Source organism: Bombina bombina, chromosome 1, assembly GCF_027579735.1.
Source record: "Bombina bombina isolate aBomBom1 chromosome 1, aBomBom1.pri, whole genome shotgun sequence".
Taxonomy (NCBI): Eukaryota; Metazoa; Chordata; class Amphibia; order Anura; family Bombinatoridae; genus Bombina; species Bombina bombina.
The window spans coordinates 984,078,399-984,092,782 of NC_069499.1; positions in this window are offsets into that span (position 1 = coordinate 984,078,399).

The following is a 14,384-nucleotide window of genomic DNA, read 5'->3' on the forward strand; positions in this document are numbered from 1 at the left end:
TAGAGTTATTGGCTAATTATAGAAGATTCTGGTATTTTATTGTGATATTTTTTATGTGATTCATTGTAAGTAAGGAAGAAAAAGAAGAGAGGCGCCAAAACATAAAACAGTATCGTTGGTCTGAACGGGTAAAAATCCCACACGATAAATTTCAACCCTGTAGTTCCAGATACTCACAAACAAAGCGGCACATATGGCGTGCCTCTAAGCGCGGATCGGGACTGTTCTGATTCGCCCTACAGACACACCTCGACTGATGCACGTCACTCAGTGACCTCCAATGGGCAGCCGGCAATCCAAGCAAACCTGGTAATTCCGTATAGCTCCGAACAGCCAAATACCACTGTGAGTATTGGAGTGGAAGAAGGCGTGGAGCACAGAAAATCACTTTTGGCGATAAATGACAGTTGTGAATGGTTAGAACACAGGACAAGTCAGGTGTATAAAAATCCGTATTTTATTGTAGAAGAAACAACAGCAACGCGTTTCTCGGCTGAAAAGGCCGTTTCATCAGGCTGTACAATGCTAAGCCCTTGCTACCAATAAATACCTTAAAACACCTGTCAGTGGGCGTTCTAACAAGCGATACCTGTCTTCCTGTTCTATGTTAACTAGTTCATAACCAGAATTTTACAAAGATAGTTGCATTGCTTATACATGATTCATTTTAAAAAAAAGAACTGATACAAATTGTTATAACAATATAAAATAAAAATCATTAGTCTATTACTTACTTAATTGTAAATATCTAAATATATACTTATAAAATTAATGTCTAAACATAATAAAATACATACTAATAAAACACACATTAAAAATCATCATAATCAGATGTGCGCCACTATCAGACCTGCATATAATGCAATCCACTAGGCAGCCTAATAGATGACACTAGTTGATATAGAATATTCAGATACAGTTAAAAAGCTATGGCCCCAAAACGGAAAATGAACCCGTGCTGAGACCTATAAGTAAGACCTAAAACATTAGAGAATAAATATGTATATATTAGAATGTCACTAAAAGTGTATAAATAATAATACAAAAATGGGACATTAGTATGTGAAAGGGGTATCAGAGGTTGATCATTAGTTCCCTCCTGATATGAGCTGATGGACCTACCACTACCAAAAATAAGGAATTAATAGGTGGGGGGACCAAAATAATTGTGGTTCCAATCTAATAATAAATAAAAGGGGTATGTATGGAAAACCTATACAATATCTAAGGATTTCTAATAAATCCATAAGTCTCTATTGGTAGGGATACCAATAAGTGACAGTTGTCAACTGTCCCTTATTGGTATCCCTACCAATAGAGACTTATGGATTTATTAGAAATCCTTAGATATTCTATAGATTTTCCATACATACCCCTTTTATCAGGAGGGAACTAATGATCAACCTCTGATACCCCTTTCACATACTAATGTCCCATTTTTGTATTATTATTTATACACTTTTAGCGACATTCTAATATATACATATTTATTCTCTAATGTTTTAGGTCTTACTTATAGGTCACTCTATAGGTCTCAGCACGGGTTCATTTTCCGTTTTGTGTCCTATCTGATCATTTGGGGCCATAGCTTTTTAACTGTATCTGAATATTCTATATCAACTAGTGTCATCTATTAGGCTGCCTAGTGGATTGCATTATATGCAGGTCTGATAGTGGCGCACATCTATACAAATATGTATATATTAGAATGTCGCTAAAAGTGTATAAATAATAATACAAAAATGGGACATTAGTATGTGAAAGGGGTATCAGAGGTTGATCATTAGTTCCCTCCTGATAAAAGGGGTATGTATTTGGCTGTTCGGAGCTATACAGAATCACCAGGTTTGCTTGGATTGCCGGCTACCCATTGGAGGTCACTGAGTGACATGCATCAGTCGAGGTGTGTCTGTCGGGTGACTCAGAACAGTCCCGATCCGCGCTTAGAGGCACGCCATATGTGCCGCTTTGTTTGTGAGTATCTGGAACTACAGGGTTGAAATTTATTGTGTGGGATTTTTACTCGTTCAGACCAACGATACTGTTTTATGTTTTGGCACCTCTCTTCTTTTTCTTCCTTGCATTATAGCCAGTAATCCATTTGGATTATCACCGGGAGTGCGGCCATCAAGTTTGTGAGTCCCATTACTGCAATCAACCTGTAAGCACTAGCGCACCCTCCGAGGATTGTCTCTCCTCATTTCATTGTAAGTAAGGTCCATTTTAGAGATATATTTTTGATTTATTTTGTAAAGAATATTATAACAGCATAAGCATGTATAGTTGATACATAATCTAGTCGAGTTTCTATATAAATATATTTCAATTTGTTTATAAATTTAACTAATCTCAAGAATTTAGGAATAAATATTAATTTCAATTGTTTCGTATATACATTTTAAATTGGAGGTTATTTTAAAGAATAATAATAAATAAAATTGTATTATAACCCTGGTATATACTGACAGTCCTTTTAAGAATAAAGTGCACACACATTTTGGTCAATTGGCCAAAACTGCACAGGTAAAAAGTTTACACACAGCGTTAAAACAAATTAGAGGGAGCATTGCTTCCAGTGATGTCATACAAAATAGCAGTGCCCATTGGAGCTTCCTCAATATGGGGAAAGCTAGTACACCGCTCCATGAGCCTGCATATGGACTGAGGTCCCACAAAGTAAGCCTGCCGAGGCTATCCACCTAGGATAGGAATGTGAGCACACCACAGTTACTGTCATGGAAGAGGAGAGACCCCCCTGTCCATCCTCATAGGTTGACCAAAACAAGGACTAGGAGGGGTACGTAGAAGAGGGGTTAACTATAAGATGGTAATTGGGGGAGTGGTAAATTCTGTCCATGTCCTCAGAGAGGGGGTTTTCTTACCTGACAGGCAGCTGTGAAAAATTCTGTTAGACTGAAATTTTGGGAATTATTATTTAGGGAAATTAGTTTTTGCAAATTTTCATTGTCAGGGAGCAGGGCAGAGAAGAAACCCTATGGCAAGAAGCACACAAATCCAAAGCAAGGTACAGACAAGAAAGATCCAAAAAGGCGCACTTGAATAAGAGTCTAGTAACAATAATCCTATGTAATATATACATGAGTTAGCCCTGAAAAAGGGTTCAATATTATGGAACTTGAGTTAGAATAATTATGTACATCATATATGTCAGTCTGAGACTAACCTGGATGGTAACAAACCATCTGCTAATCTAAATAGTAGAGGAAAAAAGATTAAAAGGGAGGGCGGAGCTAGTCAGCCTAGGAGATGGCTGCTTTCTTTTAGAGCTCCTTACTTGACATTAACAGGTGACACATACCTCTCTCAGCTATCGCTAAAATGTCGCCAAAAAAAGGCAGCAAGCCGAATAAAAACAGCAAGCAACTGAAAACTACATCTCACACTGTGAATACGTTTTTTAAGACCCTGGAAGCTAAATCCAATACCACAGATGAAGCTGATCCCTCTGATCTACCCTCATGTCAAAGCTCATCAGAATCTGAAGGTGAACAACCTGCTGAGAATATCACTATACCTACAGCGCTTTTTAATTCTATCCCCTCAAAAAAGGACTTTTCATCACTAATAATCCAAGTCAAGCAATGCATAAAAGAAGAAATTTCAGACCTCAAGAAAGATATCTCAGAAATAGGACATAGGGTAGAGACACTCAAAAACACACAAGATGCCCAAGCAGAGGCTATTGCAGAGCTTCATAACACTATTCAACGCCAGGGTGTAAACATTTCAGAACTGGAGGACAAGCTGGACGATGTAGAAAACCGCAGTAGACGCCATAACATCAGGCTGAGAGGTATACCTGAAGCAATTGCTACATCAGATCTTGAACTATACCTCCAAAGTTTTTTCAATGCCTTGAAAAAGGAAGAAATACCTTCGCCCTAAACCACTAGCTGACCAATCGCCGAGGGACGTTATAGTCCGAATCACCAATTACCAAGTAAAAGAAGAAGAATTAATGAAACTCGCCAGAGAGCAACAACCCCTTAAACATGAGAATGTAGAGATCCAGATGTATGCTGACCTTTCTCAAAGGACACTCTCCAAGCGCAGGGATCTTAAGCCGCTAACAACACTTCTAAGGAAAAGAAACATCCCATACAGATGGGGTTTTCCCTTCCATCTGATAATACTTTGGAGGGGCAGACGCTTGTCATGTTCTTCCATAGACGACATTCCATCTATCTGCAAAGAACTAGACATCCAAACACCACAGCTGAATGAGAGCCCTCCTGCTCACAACAAAGATCATATTGCCATGACTCCCCCACCCCTCCCGCAGAGGAAGGAGTGGATCCCAGTCCGCCACAAAAGGCCGCAGAAACCAGCTCAATCCCAGATGTCCCCTAGAGGTGATGTAGGCTGACTTTGACATACAGAGGTTGTACACACCTTTAATTAACACCTTTTCTATATCACCGCTCTGGTTATTTAAGACACCCAGGGGAGTTACTATCTTCCCTGATGAAGTTTTCCTCATTTTAGGTCGGGACTTGATCCCTTGCTCCTAAATTTGCCCCCACAGTTTGTTTCTTAACCCACTTAAGGTATATTGTTACACTTGTTATCTGCAAAATGTTGCATGTTTGTTATAAGCAATAATGTTTAATTGTTCTCATACAGTTGGGAGATTATCTCCTCATTTTAGGAATGTTTATTGTACTTGACGTACTAAATGTATTGTGTTTCTTACTCTTTTCCATATCTATCTCTCTTCTTCTAACTTCAACCTTCTTCTCTTCCTTCCTCTCATACCGCAGACTCTTAGCACACGTGAAGCCCATACCACCAGTCACAACACCATCCCTCAAAATAAAACAACCCTTCTCTTATACACAAAATGAATAACCAAACACCACATGATTTAATTATTTATACACAAAATGTTAAAGGATTAAATTGCCCCCAAAAAAGAAGAATGGCCATCAATTACCTTCAGAAAAAAGGAGGACACATACTGATGCTTCAAGAGACGCACTTCAAATCTAAAAACATCCCCAAACACTTTTCCCCACAATATCCACATCACTACCATAGCACAAACCCTAGCAAGAAAATCAATGGGGTCAGTATCCTCATCCATAAATCTATCCCTTTTACTAAGACACGGTGCATTGCTGACAAAGAAGGTAAATATATTTGCCTGAAAGGCTTACTATATGGAAAACCGGTAACCTTAGTTAACGTATATGCTCCCAATTCCAAACTAGACAGATTTGTGAACTCCATTTCAGACTTCATTGTGAAAGAAATAAAAGGCTCCCTTATAGTTGCGGGGGACTTTAACTTTCCCCTAGATCCCAGAGTGGACTGTTCAAATCCAGAGTCTAGAACCAAAACCCCAAACCTCACCAAGATTTGGTGGAAATTTAAATCCTTAGGCCTACACGATGTGTGGAGATATTTCAATCCTCTAAAACGTGATTACACATTCTTCTCCCATCCTAAACGCAATTACTCTAGATTAGATTACATATTAGTTGACCATCTACTCTTATCCCACTCCAAACAATCGCAGATAAAACACACCTCCTGGTCTGATCATTCTCTAGTCTCATGCCACATTAAATGGCCTTCAGCTCCCATTAGGGCCTTTCAGTGGAGACTGGATGACTCTATCTTATTAGATCCAACTCAGACCAAGCATTTCACAAACCTTATTAAAGAATATTTTGCGCTTAATTCCACACCAGATATGAACATCACATCCCTTTGGGAAGCCCATAAATGTACTATTAGGGGAGAATTTATAAAAGCAAAAGCACAAATCAAAAAGAAAAACAGAATGGAGATAGACTGTCTTTCCTCTGAAATATCCAACTTAGACTATGCACACAAAGTTAACCCCCTAGATAATGAGATCCAAGAGAAACATAGAGCAAAAAGAGACAGATTAAACTCCATTCTCCACATCAAGGCACAAAGACAATTGTTATTTCTCCAACAAACTTATTATAAAGAGGGCAACAAACCAGGGAAATACCTTGCAAAAGCTTTAAAAAAACAGCAACAGAAAACCTATATACACTCTATAAAATCACCTAAAGGTAAATACATAGAAGACAGCAATTCCATAGCGGATGAATTCAAAACATTTTACCATAAATTATACAACTTATTCCCGAGTAGAGACATCCAAAATCACTGCCAATTATGCTCTCAATACCTTAAAAATATCCCGATCAAACAATTTGTCAGCCGCTCTGGAATCAATCCGGGATGTAACCCAACTGCTAGCGTGAATTGAAAGCACACGCTAGCACACTGAGAAATATCCAGGACGTGACCCACTCAGGAAGCAGATTAGAAGATAACTAAAATGAATATTGTTCCAGAATGCAGGAAAGCCACAAAGGATAAAACGTCCCTTTAAGCAGTACAAAGAACAAAAAGGAAATGCTCTTACTTGAAGCTTCTGAAAAAAGGTCCTCTTTAGCAGGCTTGTAAAACAAAGGAAAAGTTCTCTTTTGCAGCTTGTAAAAGTAAAAGTCCCTTTTAAGCAGGTGTATAACAAACAGAAAGGCAAAGTTCTCTTTTGCAGCTTGTAAAAGTAAATGTCCCTTTTTAGCAGGTTTAGAACAAACAGAATGGCAAAGTTTTCTTGTACAGCTTGTAAAAGTAAAAATGTCCCTTTAAGCAGGTTTATAACAGACAGAAAGGCAAAGTTCTCTTTTGCAGCTTGTAAAAGTAAAATGTCCCTTTAAGCAGGTTTATAACAGACAGAAAGGCAAAGTTCTCTTTTGCAGCTTGTAAAAGTAAAATGTCCCTTTAAGCAGGTTTTATTTATCAAAGAAAAGGATTAAAGATAAAGGCAAAAGCAAGGTCAGGCAGGCAGAAGTCGGCATCCAAATATCAGCAAAAGGTAGAGGCAAAAGACAAGGTCAGGCAAGCAGAAGTCGGCATCCAAGTATCAGCAAAAGGGTAAAGGCTACAGGCAAGGTCAGGCAGGCAGAAGTCAACATCCAAATATCAGCAAGTAGGGTTTAGGCATGAGGCTTGGTCAGGCAGGCAGAAGTCGGTACACAAAAGAACAGAATTGATACGGTACTCACACTCCAAAGGAAAACAAACAAACGGGCCCCGATTCAGATCTCCCGCCGTGGTTTAAAGGCAGGAGCGTAACCGTCATCAGAGGGGTGTGTCGAGAAAGCGTCATGTTGCTAAGCAACATGACGTCAGACACACAGAGAAGTTCCGGGAGCCGCGGCGACACGGCGATGAACGGAGGTAATCATGACAGCACCCCCCTCCTCAAGGACCCCTCCGGGGGACAGGACCAGGTCTATCAGGATGAGTCTTGTGGAAGGTCTTGACCAAAATAGGAGCATTTACTTGATGAGCAGGTTCCCAAGAACGTTCCGTGACTGGATAACCCTTCCAATGAATGAGATAATACAATTTCTTGCCCCGCAACTTGGAATCTAGAATATGGCTGATCTCAAACTCAGGGTGTCCATGCACCAATAACGGTGGAGGTTTGGAAAAAGGCTTAGAATACCTGTTAATCATCACAGGTTTTAAAAGAGAAACATGGAATACCGGATGGACTTTGAGAGACTTGGGTAAAGCCACCCGATAAGCAGTGGAACACACCTGACCCAGTATTCGGAAAGGACCCACATATCGTGGTCCCAATTTGTTAGAAGGTTGTTTCAGGCGAAGAAATCGAGAGGAAATCCAAACTTTATCACCAGGGCGATATTTGGGAGCCTTCTTCCGTCGAAGGTCTGAAAAGAACTTGTAACGTCTAGAAGTTACAGAAAGAATACGATGTATCTTCTGCCAATGTCGAGTTAATCTTCGGGCTGTAAGATCAGAAGCAGGATTCACTGTGGAGGAAGTATGCAAAGGGAATGTTCTAGGCTGATATCCGTAAGCTGCATGAAAAGGAGAAGTCTGAAGGGAGGAATTGTACCGGGCATTATGAGCCAATTCAGCCAAAGGAAGGTAAGAAGTCCAGTTAGAGTGATAATGATCCACATAATGTCTAAGATATGTTTCAAGACACTGGTTTACTCTTTCAGTCTGACCGTTCGATTGTGGGTGGTGAGAAGTAGAGAGAGATATAGTAGTTCCAAAATGTTTACAAAGTGACCTCCAAAATCGAGAAACAAATTGTACCCCTCTATCTGAAACAATATCTAGAGGAAATCCATGGATTCTTACAATATGTAAAATAAAAAGTTCAGAGAGTCTTTTGGCAGATGGTAATCCTGGCAAGGGTACAAAATGAGCAGTCTTAGTGAACCTGTCGACCACCACCCAGATAGTATTGTTCCCAGTGGACAAGGGAAGATCGGTAATAAAGTCCATGGATACATGAGTCCAAGGCTGGTGAGGTATAGGCAATGGTTGGAGTAATCCTGAAGGAAGTTGGCGTGGAGTTTTGTTCATGGCACATTGTGTGCATACTGAGACGTAATCCTTCACATCTTGAGAGAGTGTAGGCCACCAGACATGTTGTTTGAGGTTTCGAGTGGTAATACTGATGCCAGGATGTCCAGAAAGGGGACTATCATGAGCCCAAAATAAAATCTTGGAACGAAGGCGTTCAGGAACAAAGAGTAAACCATCGGGAGGTTTACAGGACAAAGGAAGATGCTCTTGAGCGGACTGTAATTCTTGTAACCAAGAAGTTGTTAACTGGGCAATGACTTCATGAGGTTGGAGAATGGTACCAGCCTCAGGAACTGGGGTATCTTGAAATTGTCTGGAAAGGGCGTCTGCTTTAATATTTTTTGAACCAGGTATGTAAGACAAATTATAGTGAAACCGAGAGAAGAATAATGACCAGCGTGCTTGCCTGGAATTTAATCGTTTGGCTGTTTGGAGATACAGAAGGTTCTTATGATCAGTAAGTATAGTAAATGGCAAAGAAGTACCTTCCAGCCAATGTCTCCATTCATCCAATGCCATTTTGATGGCAAGCAACTCTTTATTCCCTACGTCATAGTTAAATTCGGAAGGAGTGAATTTTTTAGAGAAAAAAGCAACAGGATGAATCCTTCCAGTCTCTGGTATTCGTTGAGACAGAACAGCTCCAGCAGCAACAGAGGAAGCATCCACCTCCAGAATAAATTGAAACTCAGGATTTGGATGACGAAGGATAGGAGCTGAGGAAAAAGCTTCTTTGAGAGATTCAAAAGCTTCTATAGCCTCAGACGGCCATACTTTACAGTTTTGTCCTTTTCTAGTGAGAGAAGTAAGAGGAGAAGTAATAGTAGCAAAATTCTTGATGAACTTTCTGTAATAATTGGCGAAGCCTAGGAAACGTTGTAAAGCCTTCAAAGAATCAGGTCTAGGCCAATCCAAAATGGCAGAAAGTTTAGTAGGGTCCATTTCGAATCCAGATGCCGATATTACATAACCCAGAAAGGGTATGGATTTTTGATGGAACGAACATTTCTCCAGTTTAGCAAACAGATGGAATTCTCTTAGACGTTGAAGTACTTTCTTGACGTGGTGCACATGATCTTGGTGGTTCTGAGAAAAAATTAAGATATCGTCCAGGTATATGATAACAAAGATATTCAAAAAATCACGAAAGATCTCGTTTACAAAATGCTGGAAAACCGCCGGAGCATTGCATAGCCCGAAGGGCATGACCAAATATTCATAATGCCCAAATCGAGTGTTAAAGGCAGTCTTCCACTCATCTCCTTTGCGTATACGGATCAAGTTGTATGCACCACGTAGGTCGAGTTTGGTGAAAATGGTGGCTCCCTGAAGATAAGTAAAAAGTTCAGGAATAAGGGGCAGAGGATAACTGTTCTTGATGGTAATCTGATTCAATCCTCGATAATCAATACAGGGTCTTAATCCGCCATCCTTTTTTCCCACAAAAAAGAAACCAGCCCCTACAGGGGAAGAGGAGGGCCGAATAAATCCTCTAGCCAGATTGTCTTTTATATATTCTTCCAGAGCCATGTTTTCTGGTTTAGAAAGTGGATATGTTTTGCCTCGAGGATAGGCAGCCCCAGGAAGGAGATCAATGGGACAATCAAAAGGGCGATGAGGAGGAAGACGTTCAGCTTCTTTTTTGGAGAAAACATCCACAAAGTCATGATAATGCATAGGTAAGGATTCCGGAGTTTCAACTGTGAGAGCAATAGTGAGTGGTAACTTAGTAATCTTTTGAAGACATTTAGTCTGGCATGTAGATCCCCAGGAAGTGAGTTCACCGAAAGTCCAAGAAAAAATGGGATTGTGAATCTGGAGCCAGGGTAATCCCAAGATAATGGGAAATTGCGGAGTGGGAATGACATCAAAACAAATTGTCTCGGAATGAAGTATTCCTACGGTGAGGAGTAAGGGTTGAGTAGAAAACTGAATGTATCCAGAACCCAAAGGATCTCCACTGACCGTAGAGACTGAAATGGAATACTCCTTCTTTAGTAAGGGTATAGAATGAGTAGAGACAAATGTAGAGTCAATGAACACTCCTCCAGCACCAGAATCAATTAGAGCTTGGGTATAGATCTTCTTATGTCCAATTAGAAGAGTTACTGGAACAAAGAGTTTCTTGTATAGGGAATGACCACTATTTTGGCTTAACTCAGTTCCCTGGACTAGAGTTAAGCCCTGGCTTTTACTGGCCTAGTAGGACAATCCCTTAATAAATGCCCTTTAAGGCCACAGTACAGACATAAGCCAAGAGTCCGTCTTCTCAAGCGTTCAGTCTCAGTTAATTTTATACTTCCTACTTCCATGGGTTCAGCCTGATCAGTAGTAGGAGAGACTGGAGTGACTGGATTAGAAAAACGAGGAGCCAAACGAAAAGGAGTTCGAGTTGAAGTCCTCTGTGTTCTATCCTTTTCTTGTTGGCGTTCACGAAACCTGGCGTCGAGACTGATACAGAGATTTATTAAGGCTTCTAAGGACTCTGGAAGTTCACGATACACCAATTCATCCTTGAGACGCTCAGAAAGTCCTTTACGGAAAGCGGCTCTGAGTGCTCCCTGATTCCAAGTGGTTTCAGAGGCAAGGGTGCGGAACTCAATAGCATATTGAGAGACTGGTTGATTTCCTTGACGTAAATCCAGGAGAGTAGCTTCAGCAGCGGATGACCTTCCAGGTTTATCGAATACGTTTGAGAACGTAGATAGAAATGTATCAACATCCAACAGTATAGGATCATTCTTTTCTAGCAAAGGTGATACCCAAGCCAAGGCTTTTCCTTTCATTAAGGAAATAAGAAATGTGATTCTAGAAGAGGGAGTAGCAAAAAGAGTAGGGCTATTTCGGAAATGAAGGCGGCATTGATTCAGAAAGCCTCTACATTCTTCAGGATTCCCATCATATTTATCCGGAAGAGGTATCCTGGGACTTAGTTGTACCTGAGACTGATTGTTAGGAATCGAAGGAGGTAATGCCTCAATCGGATTTGGATTGGGATTAGGATTGGGAGGTGCGGTAGCAACCAAATTTTGTAATAGAGCAGTAATTTGATCAAGTTTAGTGTCCAGAGACTGCAAGTGAGTGGCATGAGAACCCAAGAGCTGTCCCTGGTGAGCCACGGCCATAGATAATTCAGTGGGGTCCATTTTTATGGCCCGTTTGTAATGTCAGCCGCTCTGGAATCAATCCGGGATGTAACCCAACTGCTAGCGTGAATTGAAAGCACACGCTAGCACACTGAGAAATATCCAGGACGTGACCCACTCAGGAAGCAGATTAGAAGATAACTAAAATGAATATTGTTCCAGAATGCAGGAAAGCCACAAAGGATAAAACGTCCCTTTAAGCAGTACAAAGAACAAAAAGGAAATGCTCTTACTTGAAGCTTCTGAAAAAAGGTCCTCTTTAGCAGGCTTGTAAAACAAAGGAAAAGTTCTCTTTTGCAGCTTGTAAAAGTAAAAGTCCCTTTTAAGCAGGTTTATAACAGACAGAAAGGCAAAGTTCTCTTTTGCAGCTTGTAAAAGTAAAATGTCCCTTTAAGCAGGTTTATAACAGACAGAAAGGCAAAGTTCTCTTTTGCAGCTTGTAAAAGTAAAATGTCCCTTTAAGCAGGTTTTATTTATCAAAGAAAAGGTTTAAAGATAAAGGCAAAAGCAAGGTCAGGCAGGCAGAAGTCGGCATCCAAATATCAGCAAAAGGTAGAGGCAAAAGACAAGGTCAGGCAAGCAGAAGTCGGCATCCAAGTATCAGCAAAAGGGTAAAGGCTACAGGCAAGGTCAGGCAGGCAGAAGTCAACATCCAAATATCAGCAAGTAGGGTTTAGGCATGAGGCTTGGTCAGGCAGGCAGAAGTCGGTACACAAAAGAACAGAATTGATACGGTACTCACACTCCAAAGGAAAACAAACAAACGGGCCCCGATTCAGATCTCCCGCCGTGGTTTAAAGGCAGGAGCGTAACCGTCATCAGAGGGGTGTGTCGAGAAAGCGTCATGTTGCTAAGCAACATGACGTCAGACACACAGAGAAGTTCCGGGAGCCGCGGCGACACGGCGATGAACGGAGGTAATCATGACACAATTGACCCAGAACCAAGGCAAATTACTGGAAAAACCCATTTCCCCATTGGAAGTAAAAGATGCAATACGGCAACTTAAACAAAATAAAGCCCCTGGCCCAGATGGCCTCACAGGGTTTTATTATAAAACATTTGCAAATCTACTAATCCCCCACTTAACAGACTTATTTAACCATATCAATGACTCCCACTTCTTCCCAGACATAACACTCCAGGCCAATATCTCTGTTATTGCTAAACCCGGTAAAACTACGGACTCTCCAGCCAATTTTAGACCTATTTCATTACTTAACATAGATTTAAAACTTTACGCTAAGATACTAGCCTCTCGTCTTAATAAAATTTTGCCGACCATAATCCACCAGGACCAGGTAGGTTTTGTGCCCCGTAGAGAAGCGAAAGACAACACAGTTAAGGTTCTCAACCTCCTAGAATACATTTCGACGAGCAAATCCCCGACGGTTTTCCTATCGACTGACGCCGAAAAGGCATTTGACAGACTTGACTGGACTTTTCTACAAGAAACCCTAAGACGTTACAAATTCCCAGATTCTTTTATCCAAAAGATAATGGCCCTCTACACTAATCCTACAGCCCAAATCAGAATAAATGGTACGCTTTCAAACCCCTTCGAAATTAGAAACAGATCTAGACAGGGATGCCCATTATCCCCACTCTTATTTATTCTCGCCCTGGAACCGCTAGCTACCAAAATAAGACACAACGACCAGATTCAAGGGATAGTTGTTGGGGACCACACCCACAAATTAGCAATCTTCGCGGATGACATCCTCCCAACTCTCACAAATCCGCTCCCCTCCCTTAGAGCTACTATTTCAGAATTATATCTATATGGGACCGTATCCAACTTCCAGATCAATGTGACAAAATCTGAATATCTCCCTATTAATATATCCAATCAATCACTAGATGAACTGAAGTTATCCTGTCCCCTCAAACTACAGACAAAATTTCTGAAATACCTAGGTCTCCGCATTACCCCCAACATAGCAGACCTGCGCATGCAAAATTATGGCACATTAATCTCAGAGTTTAAAACCCTCACTTCAACTTGGCTACCCAAAAATATATCTTGGCTAGGCAGAATACATGCAGCAAAAATGACCTTACTGCCTAAAGTTCTATATATTCTTCAAACACTCCCCATCCCAGGCATCCAGAAAGACCTAGATACACTGCAAAAAATTATAAACGACTATATCTGGAAACGCAGGCCCCCCAGAATTAATAAAACCACGCTGTATAAACTCCCTAAAGATGGGGGTCTTGGAGTCCCACATCTTCGTTCATATAAACTTGCTATTTCGCTACAAAGAATATCTGACTGGTGCAAACTCGGAGGCCCATACCCCAAGCAATGGGTTCAAATAGAAAACACCCTATCCCTATCACATAAATTAGACTTTGCTGGAACCCTGAATTTTTCCATAAGCACATTATTTCATCCTCATCCATGACAAATGAGACGTGGTCAGATTGGAGACGAATTAGCAAAACTCCGAACAAAATATCTTCTAGATATTCTCCTCTCACCACGCTCCTAAATAACCCGGAATTTCCCCCAGGCCTTCACCAAGTACCCCCCTACTCTTCAACACACACCAACTCCCTCCCTATCCACCTCTTGACAGATAATACACACAAACTCAAAACTAAAATTCAATTAGACTCCTTAAACCATCCATTTCTATCCTCTTGGTTTAGACTACATCAAGCGAAACACTACATATCAACACACAAATGTATAAAAGATTTAACACGGTCTCTCACCCCCTTTGAACAAATATGCCAATCAATAGAAGATACACCAAGAACAATCTCCAAACTTCATAAACTAATTCTACATGATACTTTCCCCCTACTCCCCTC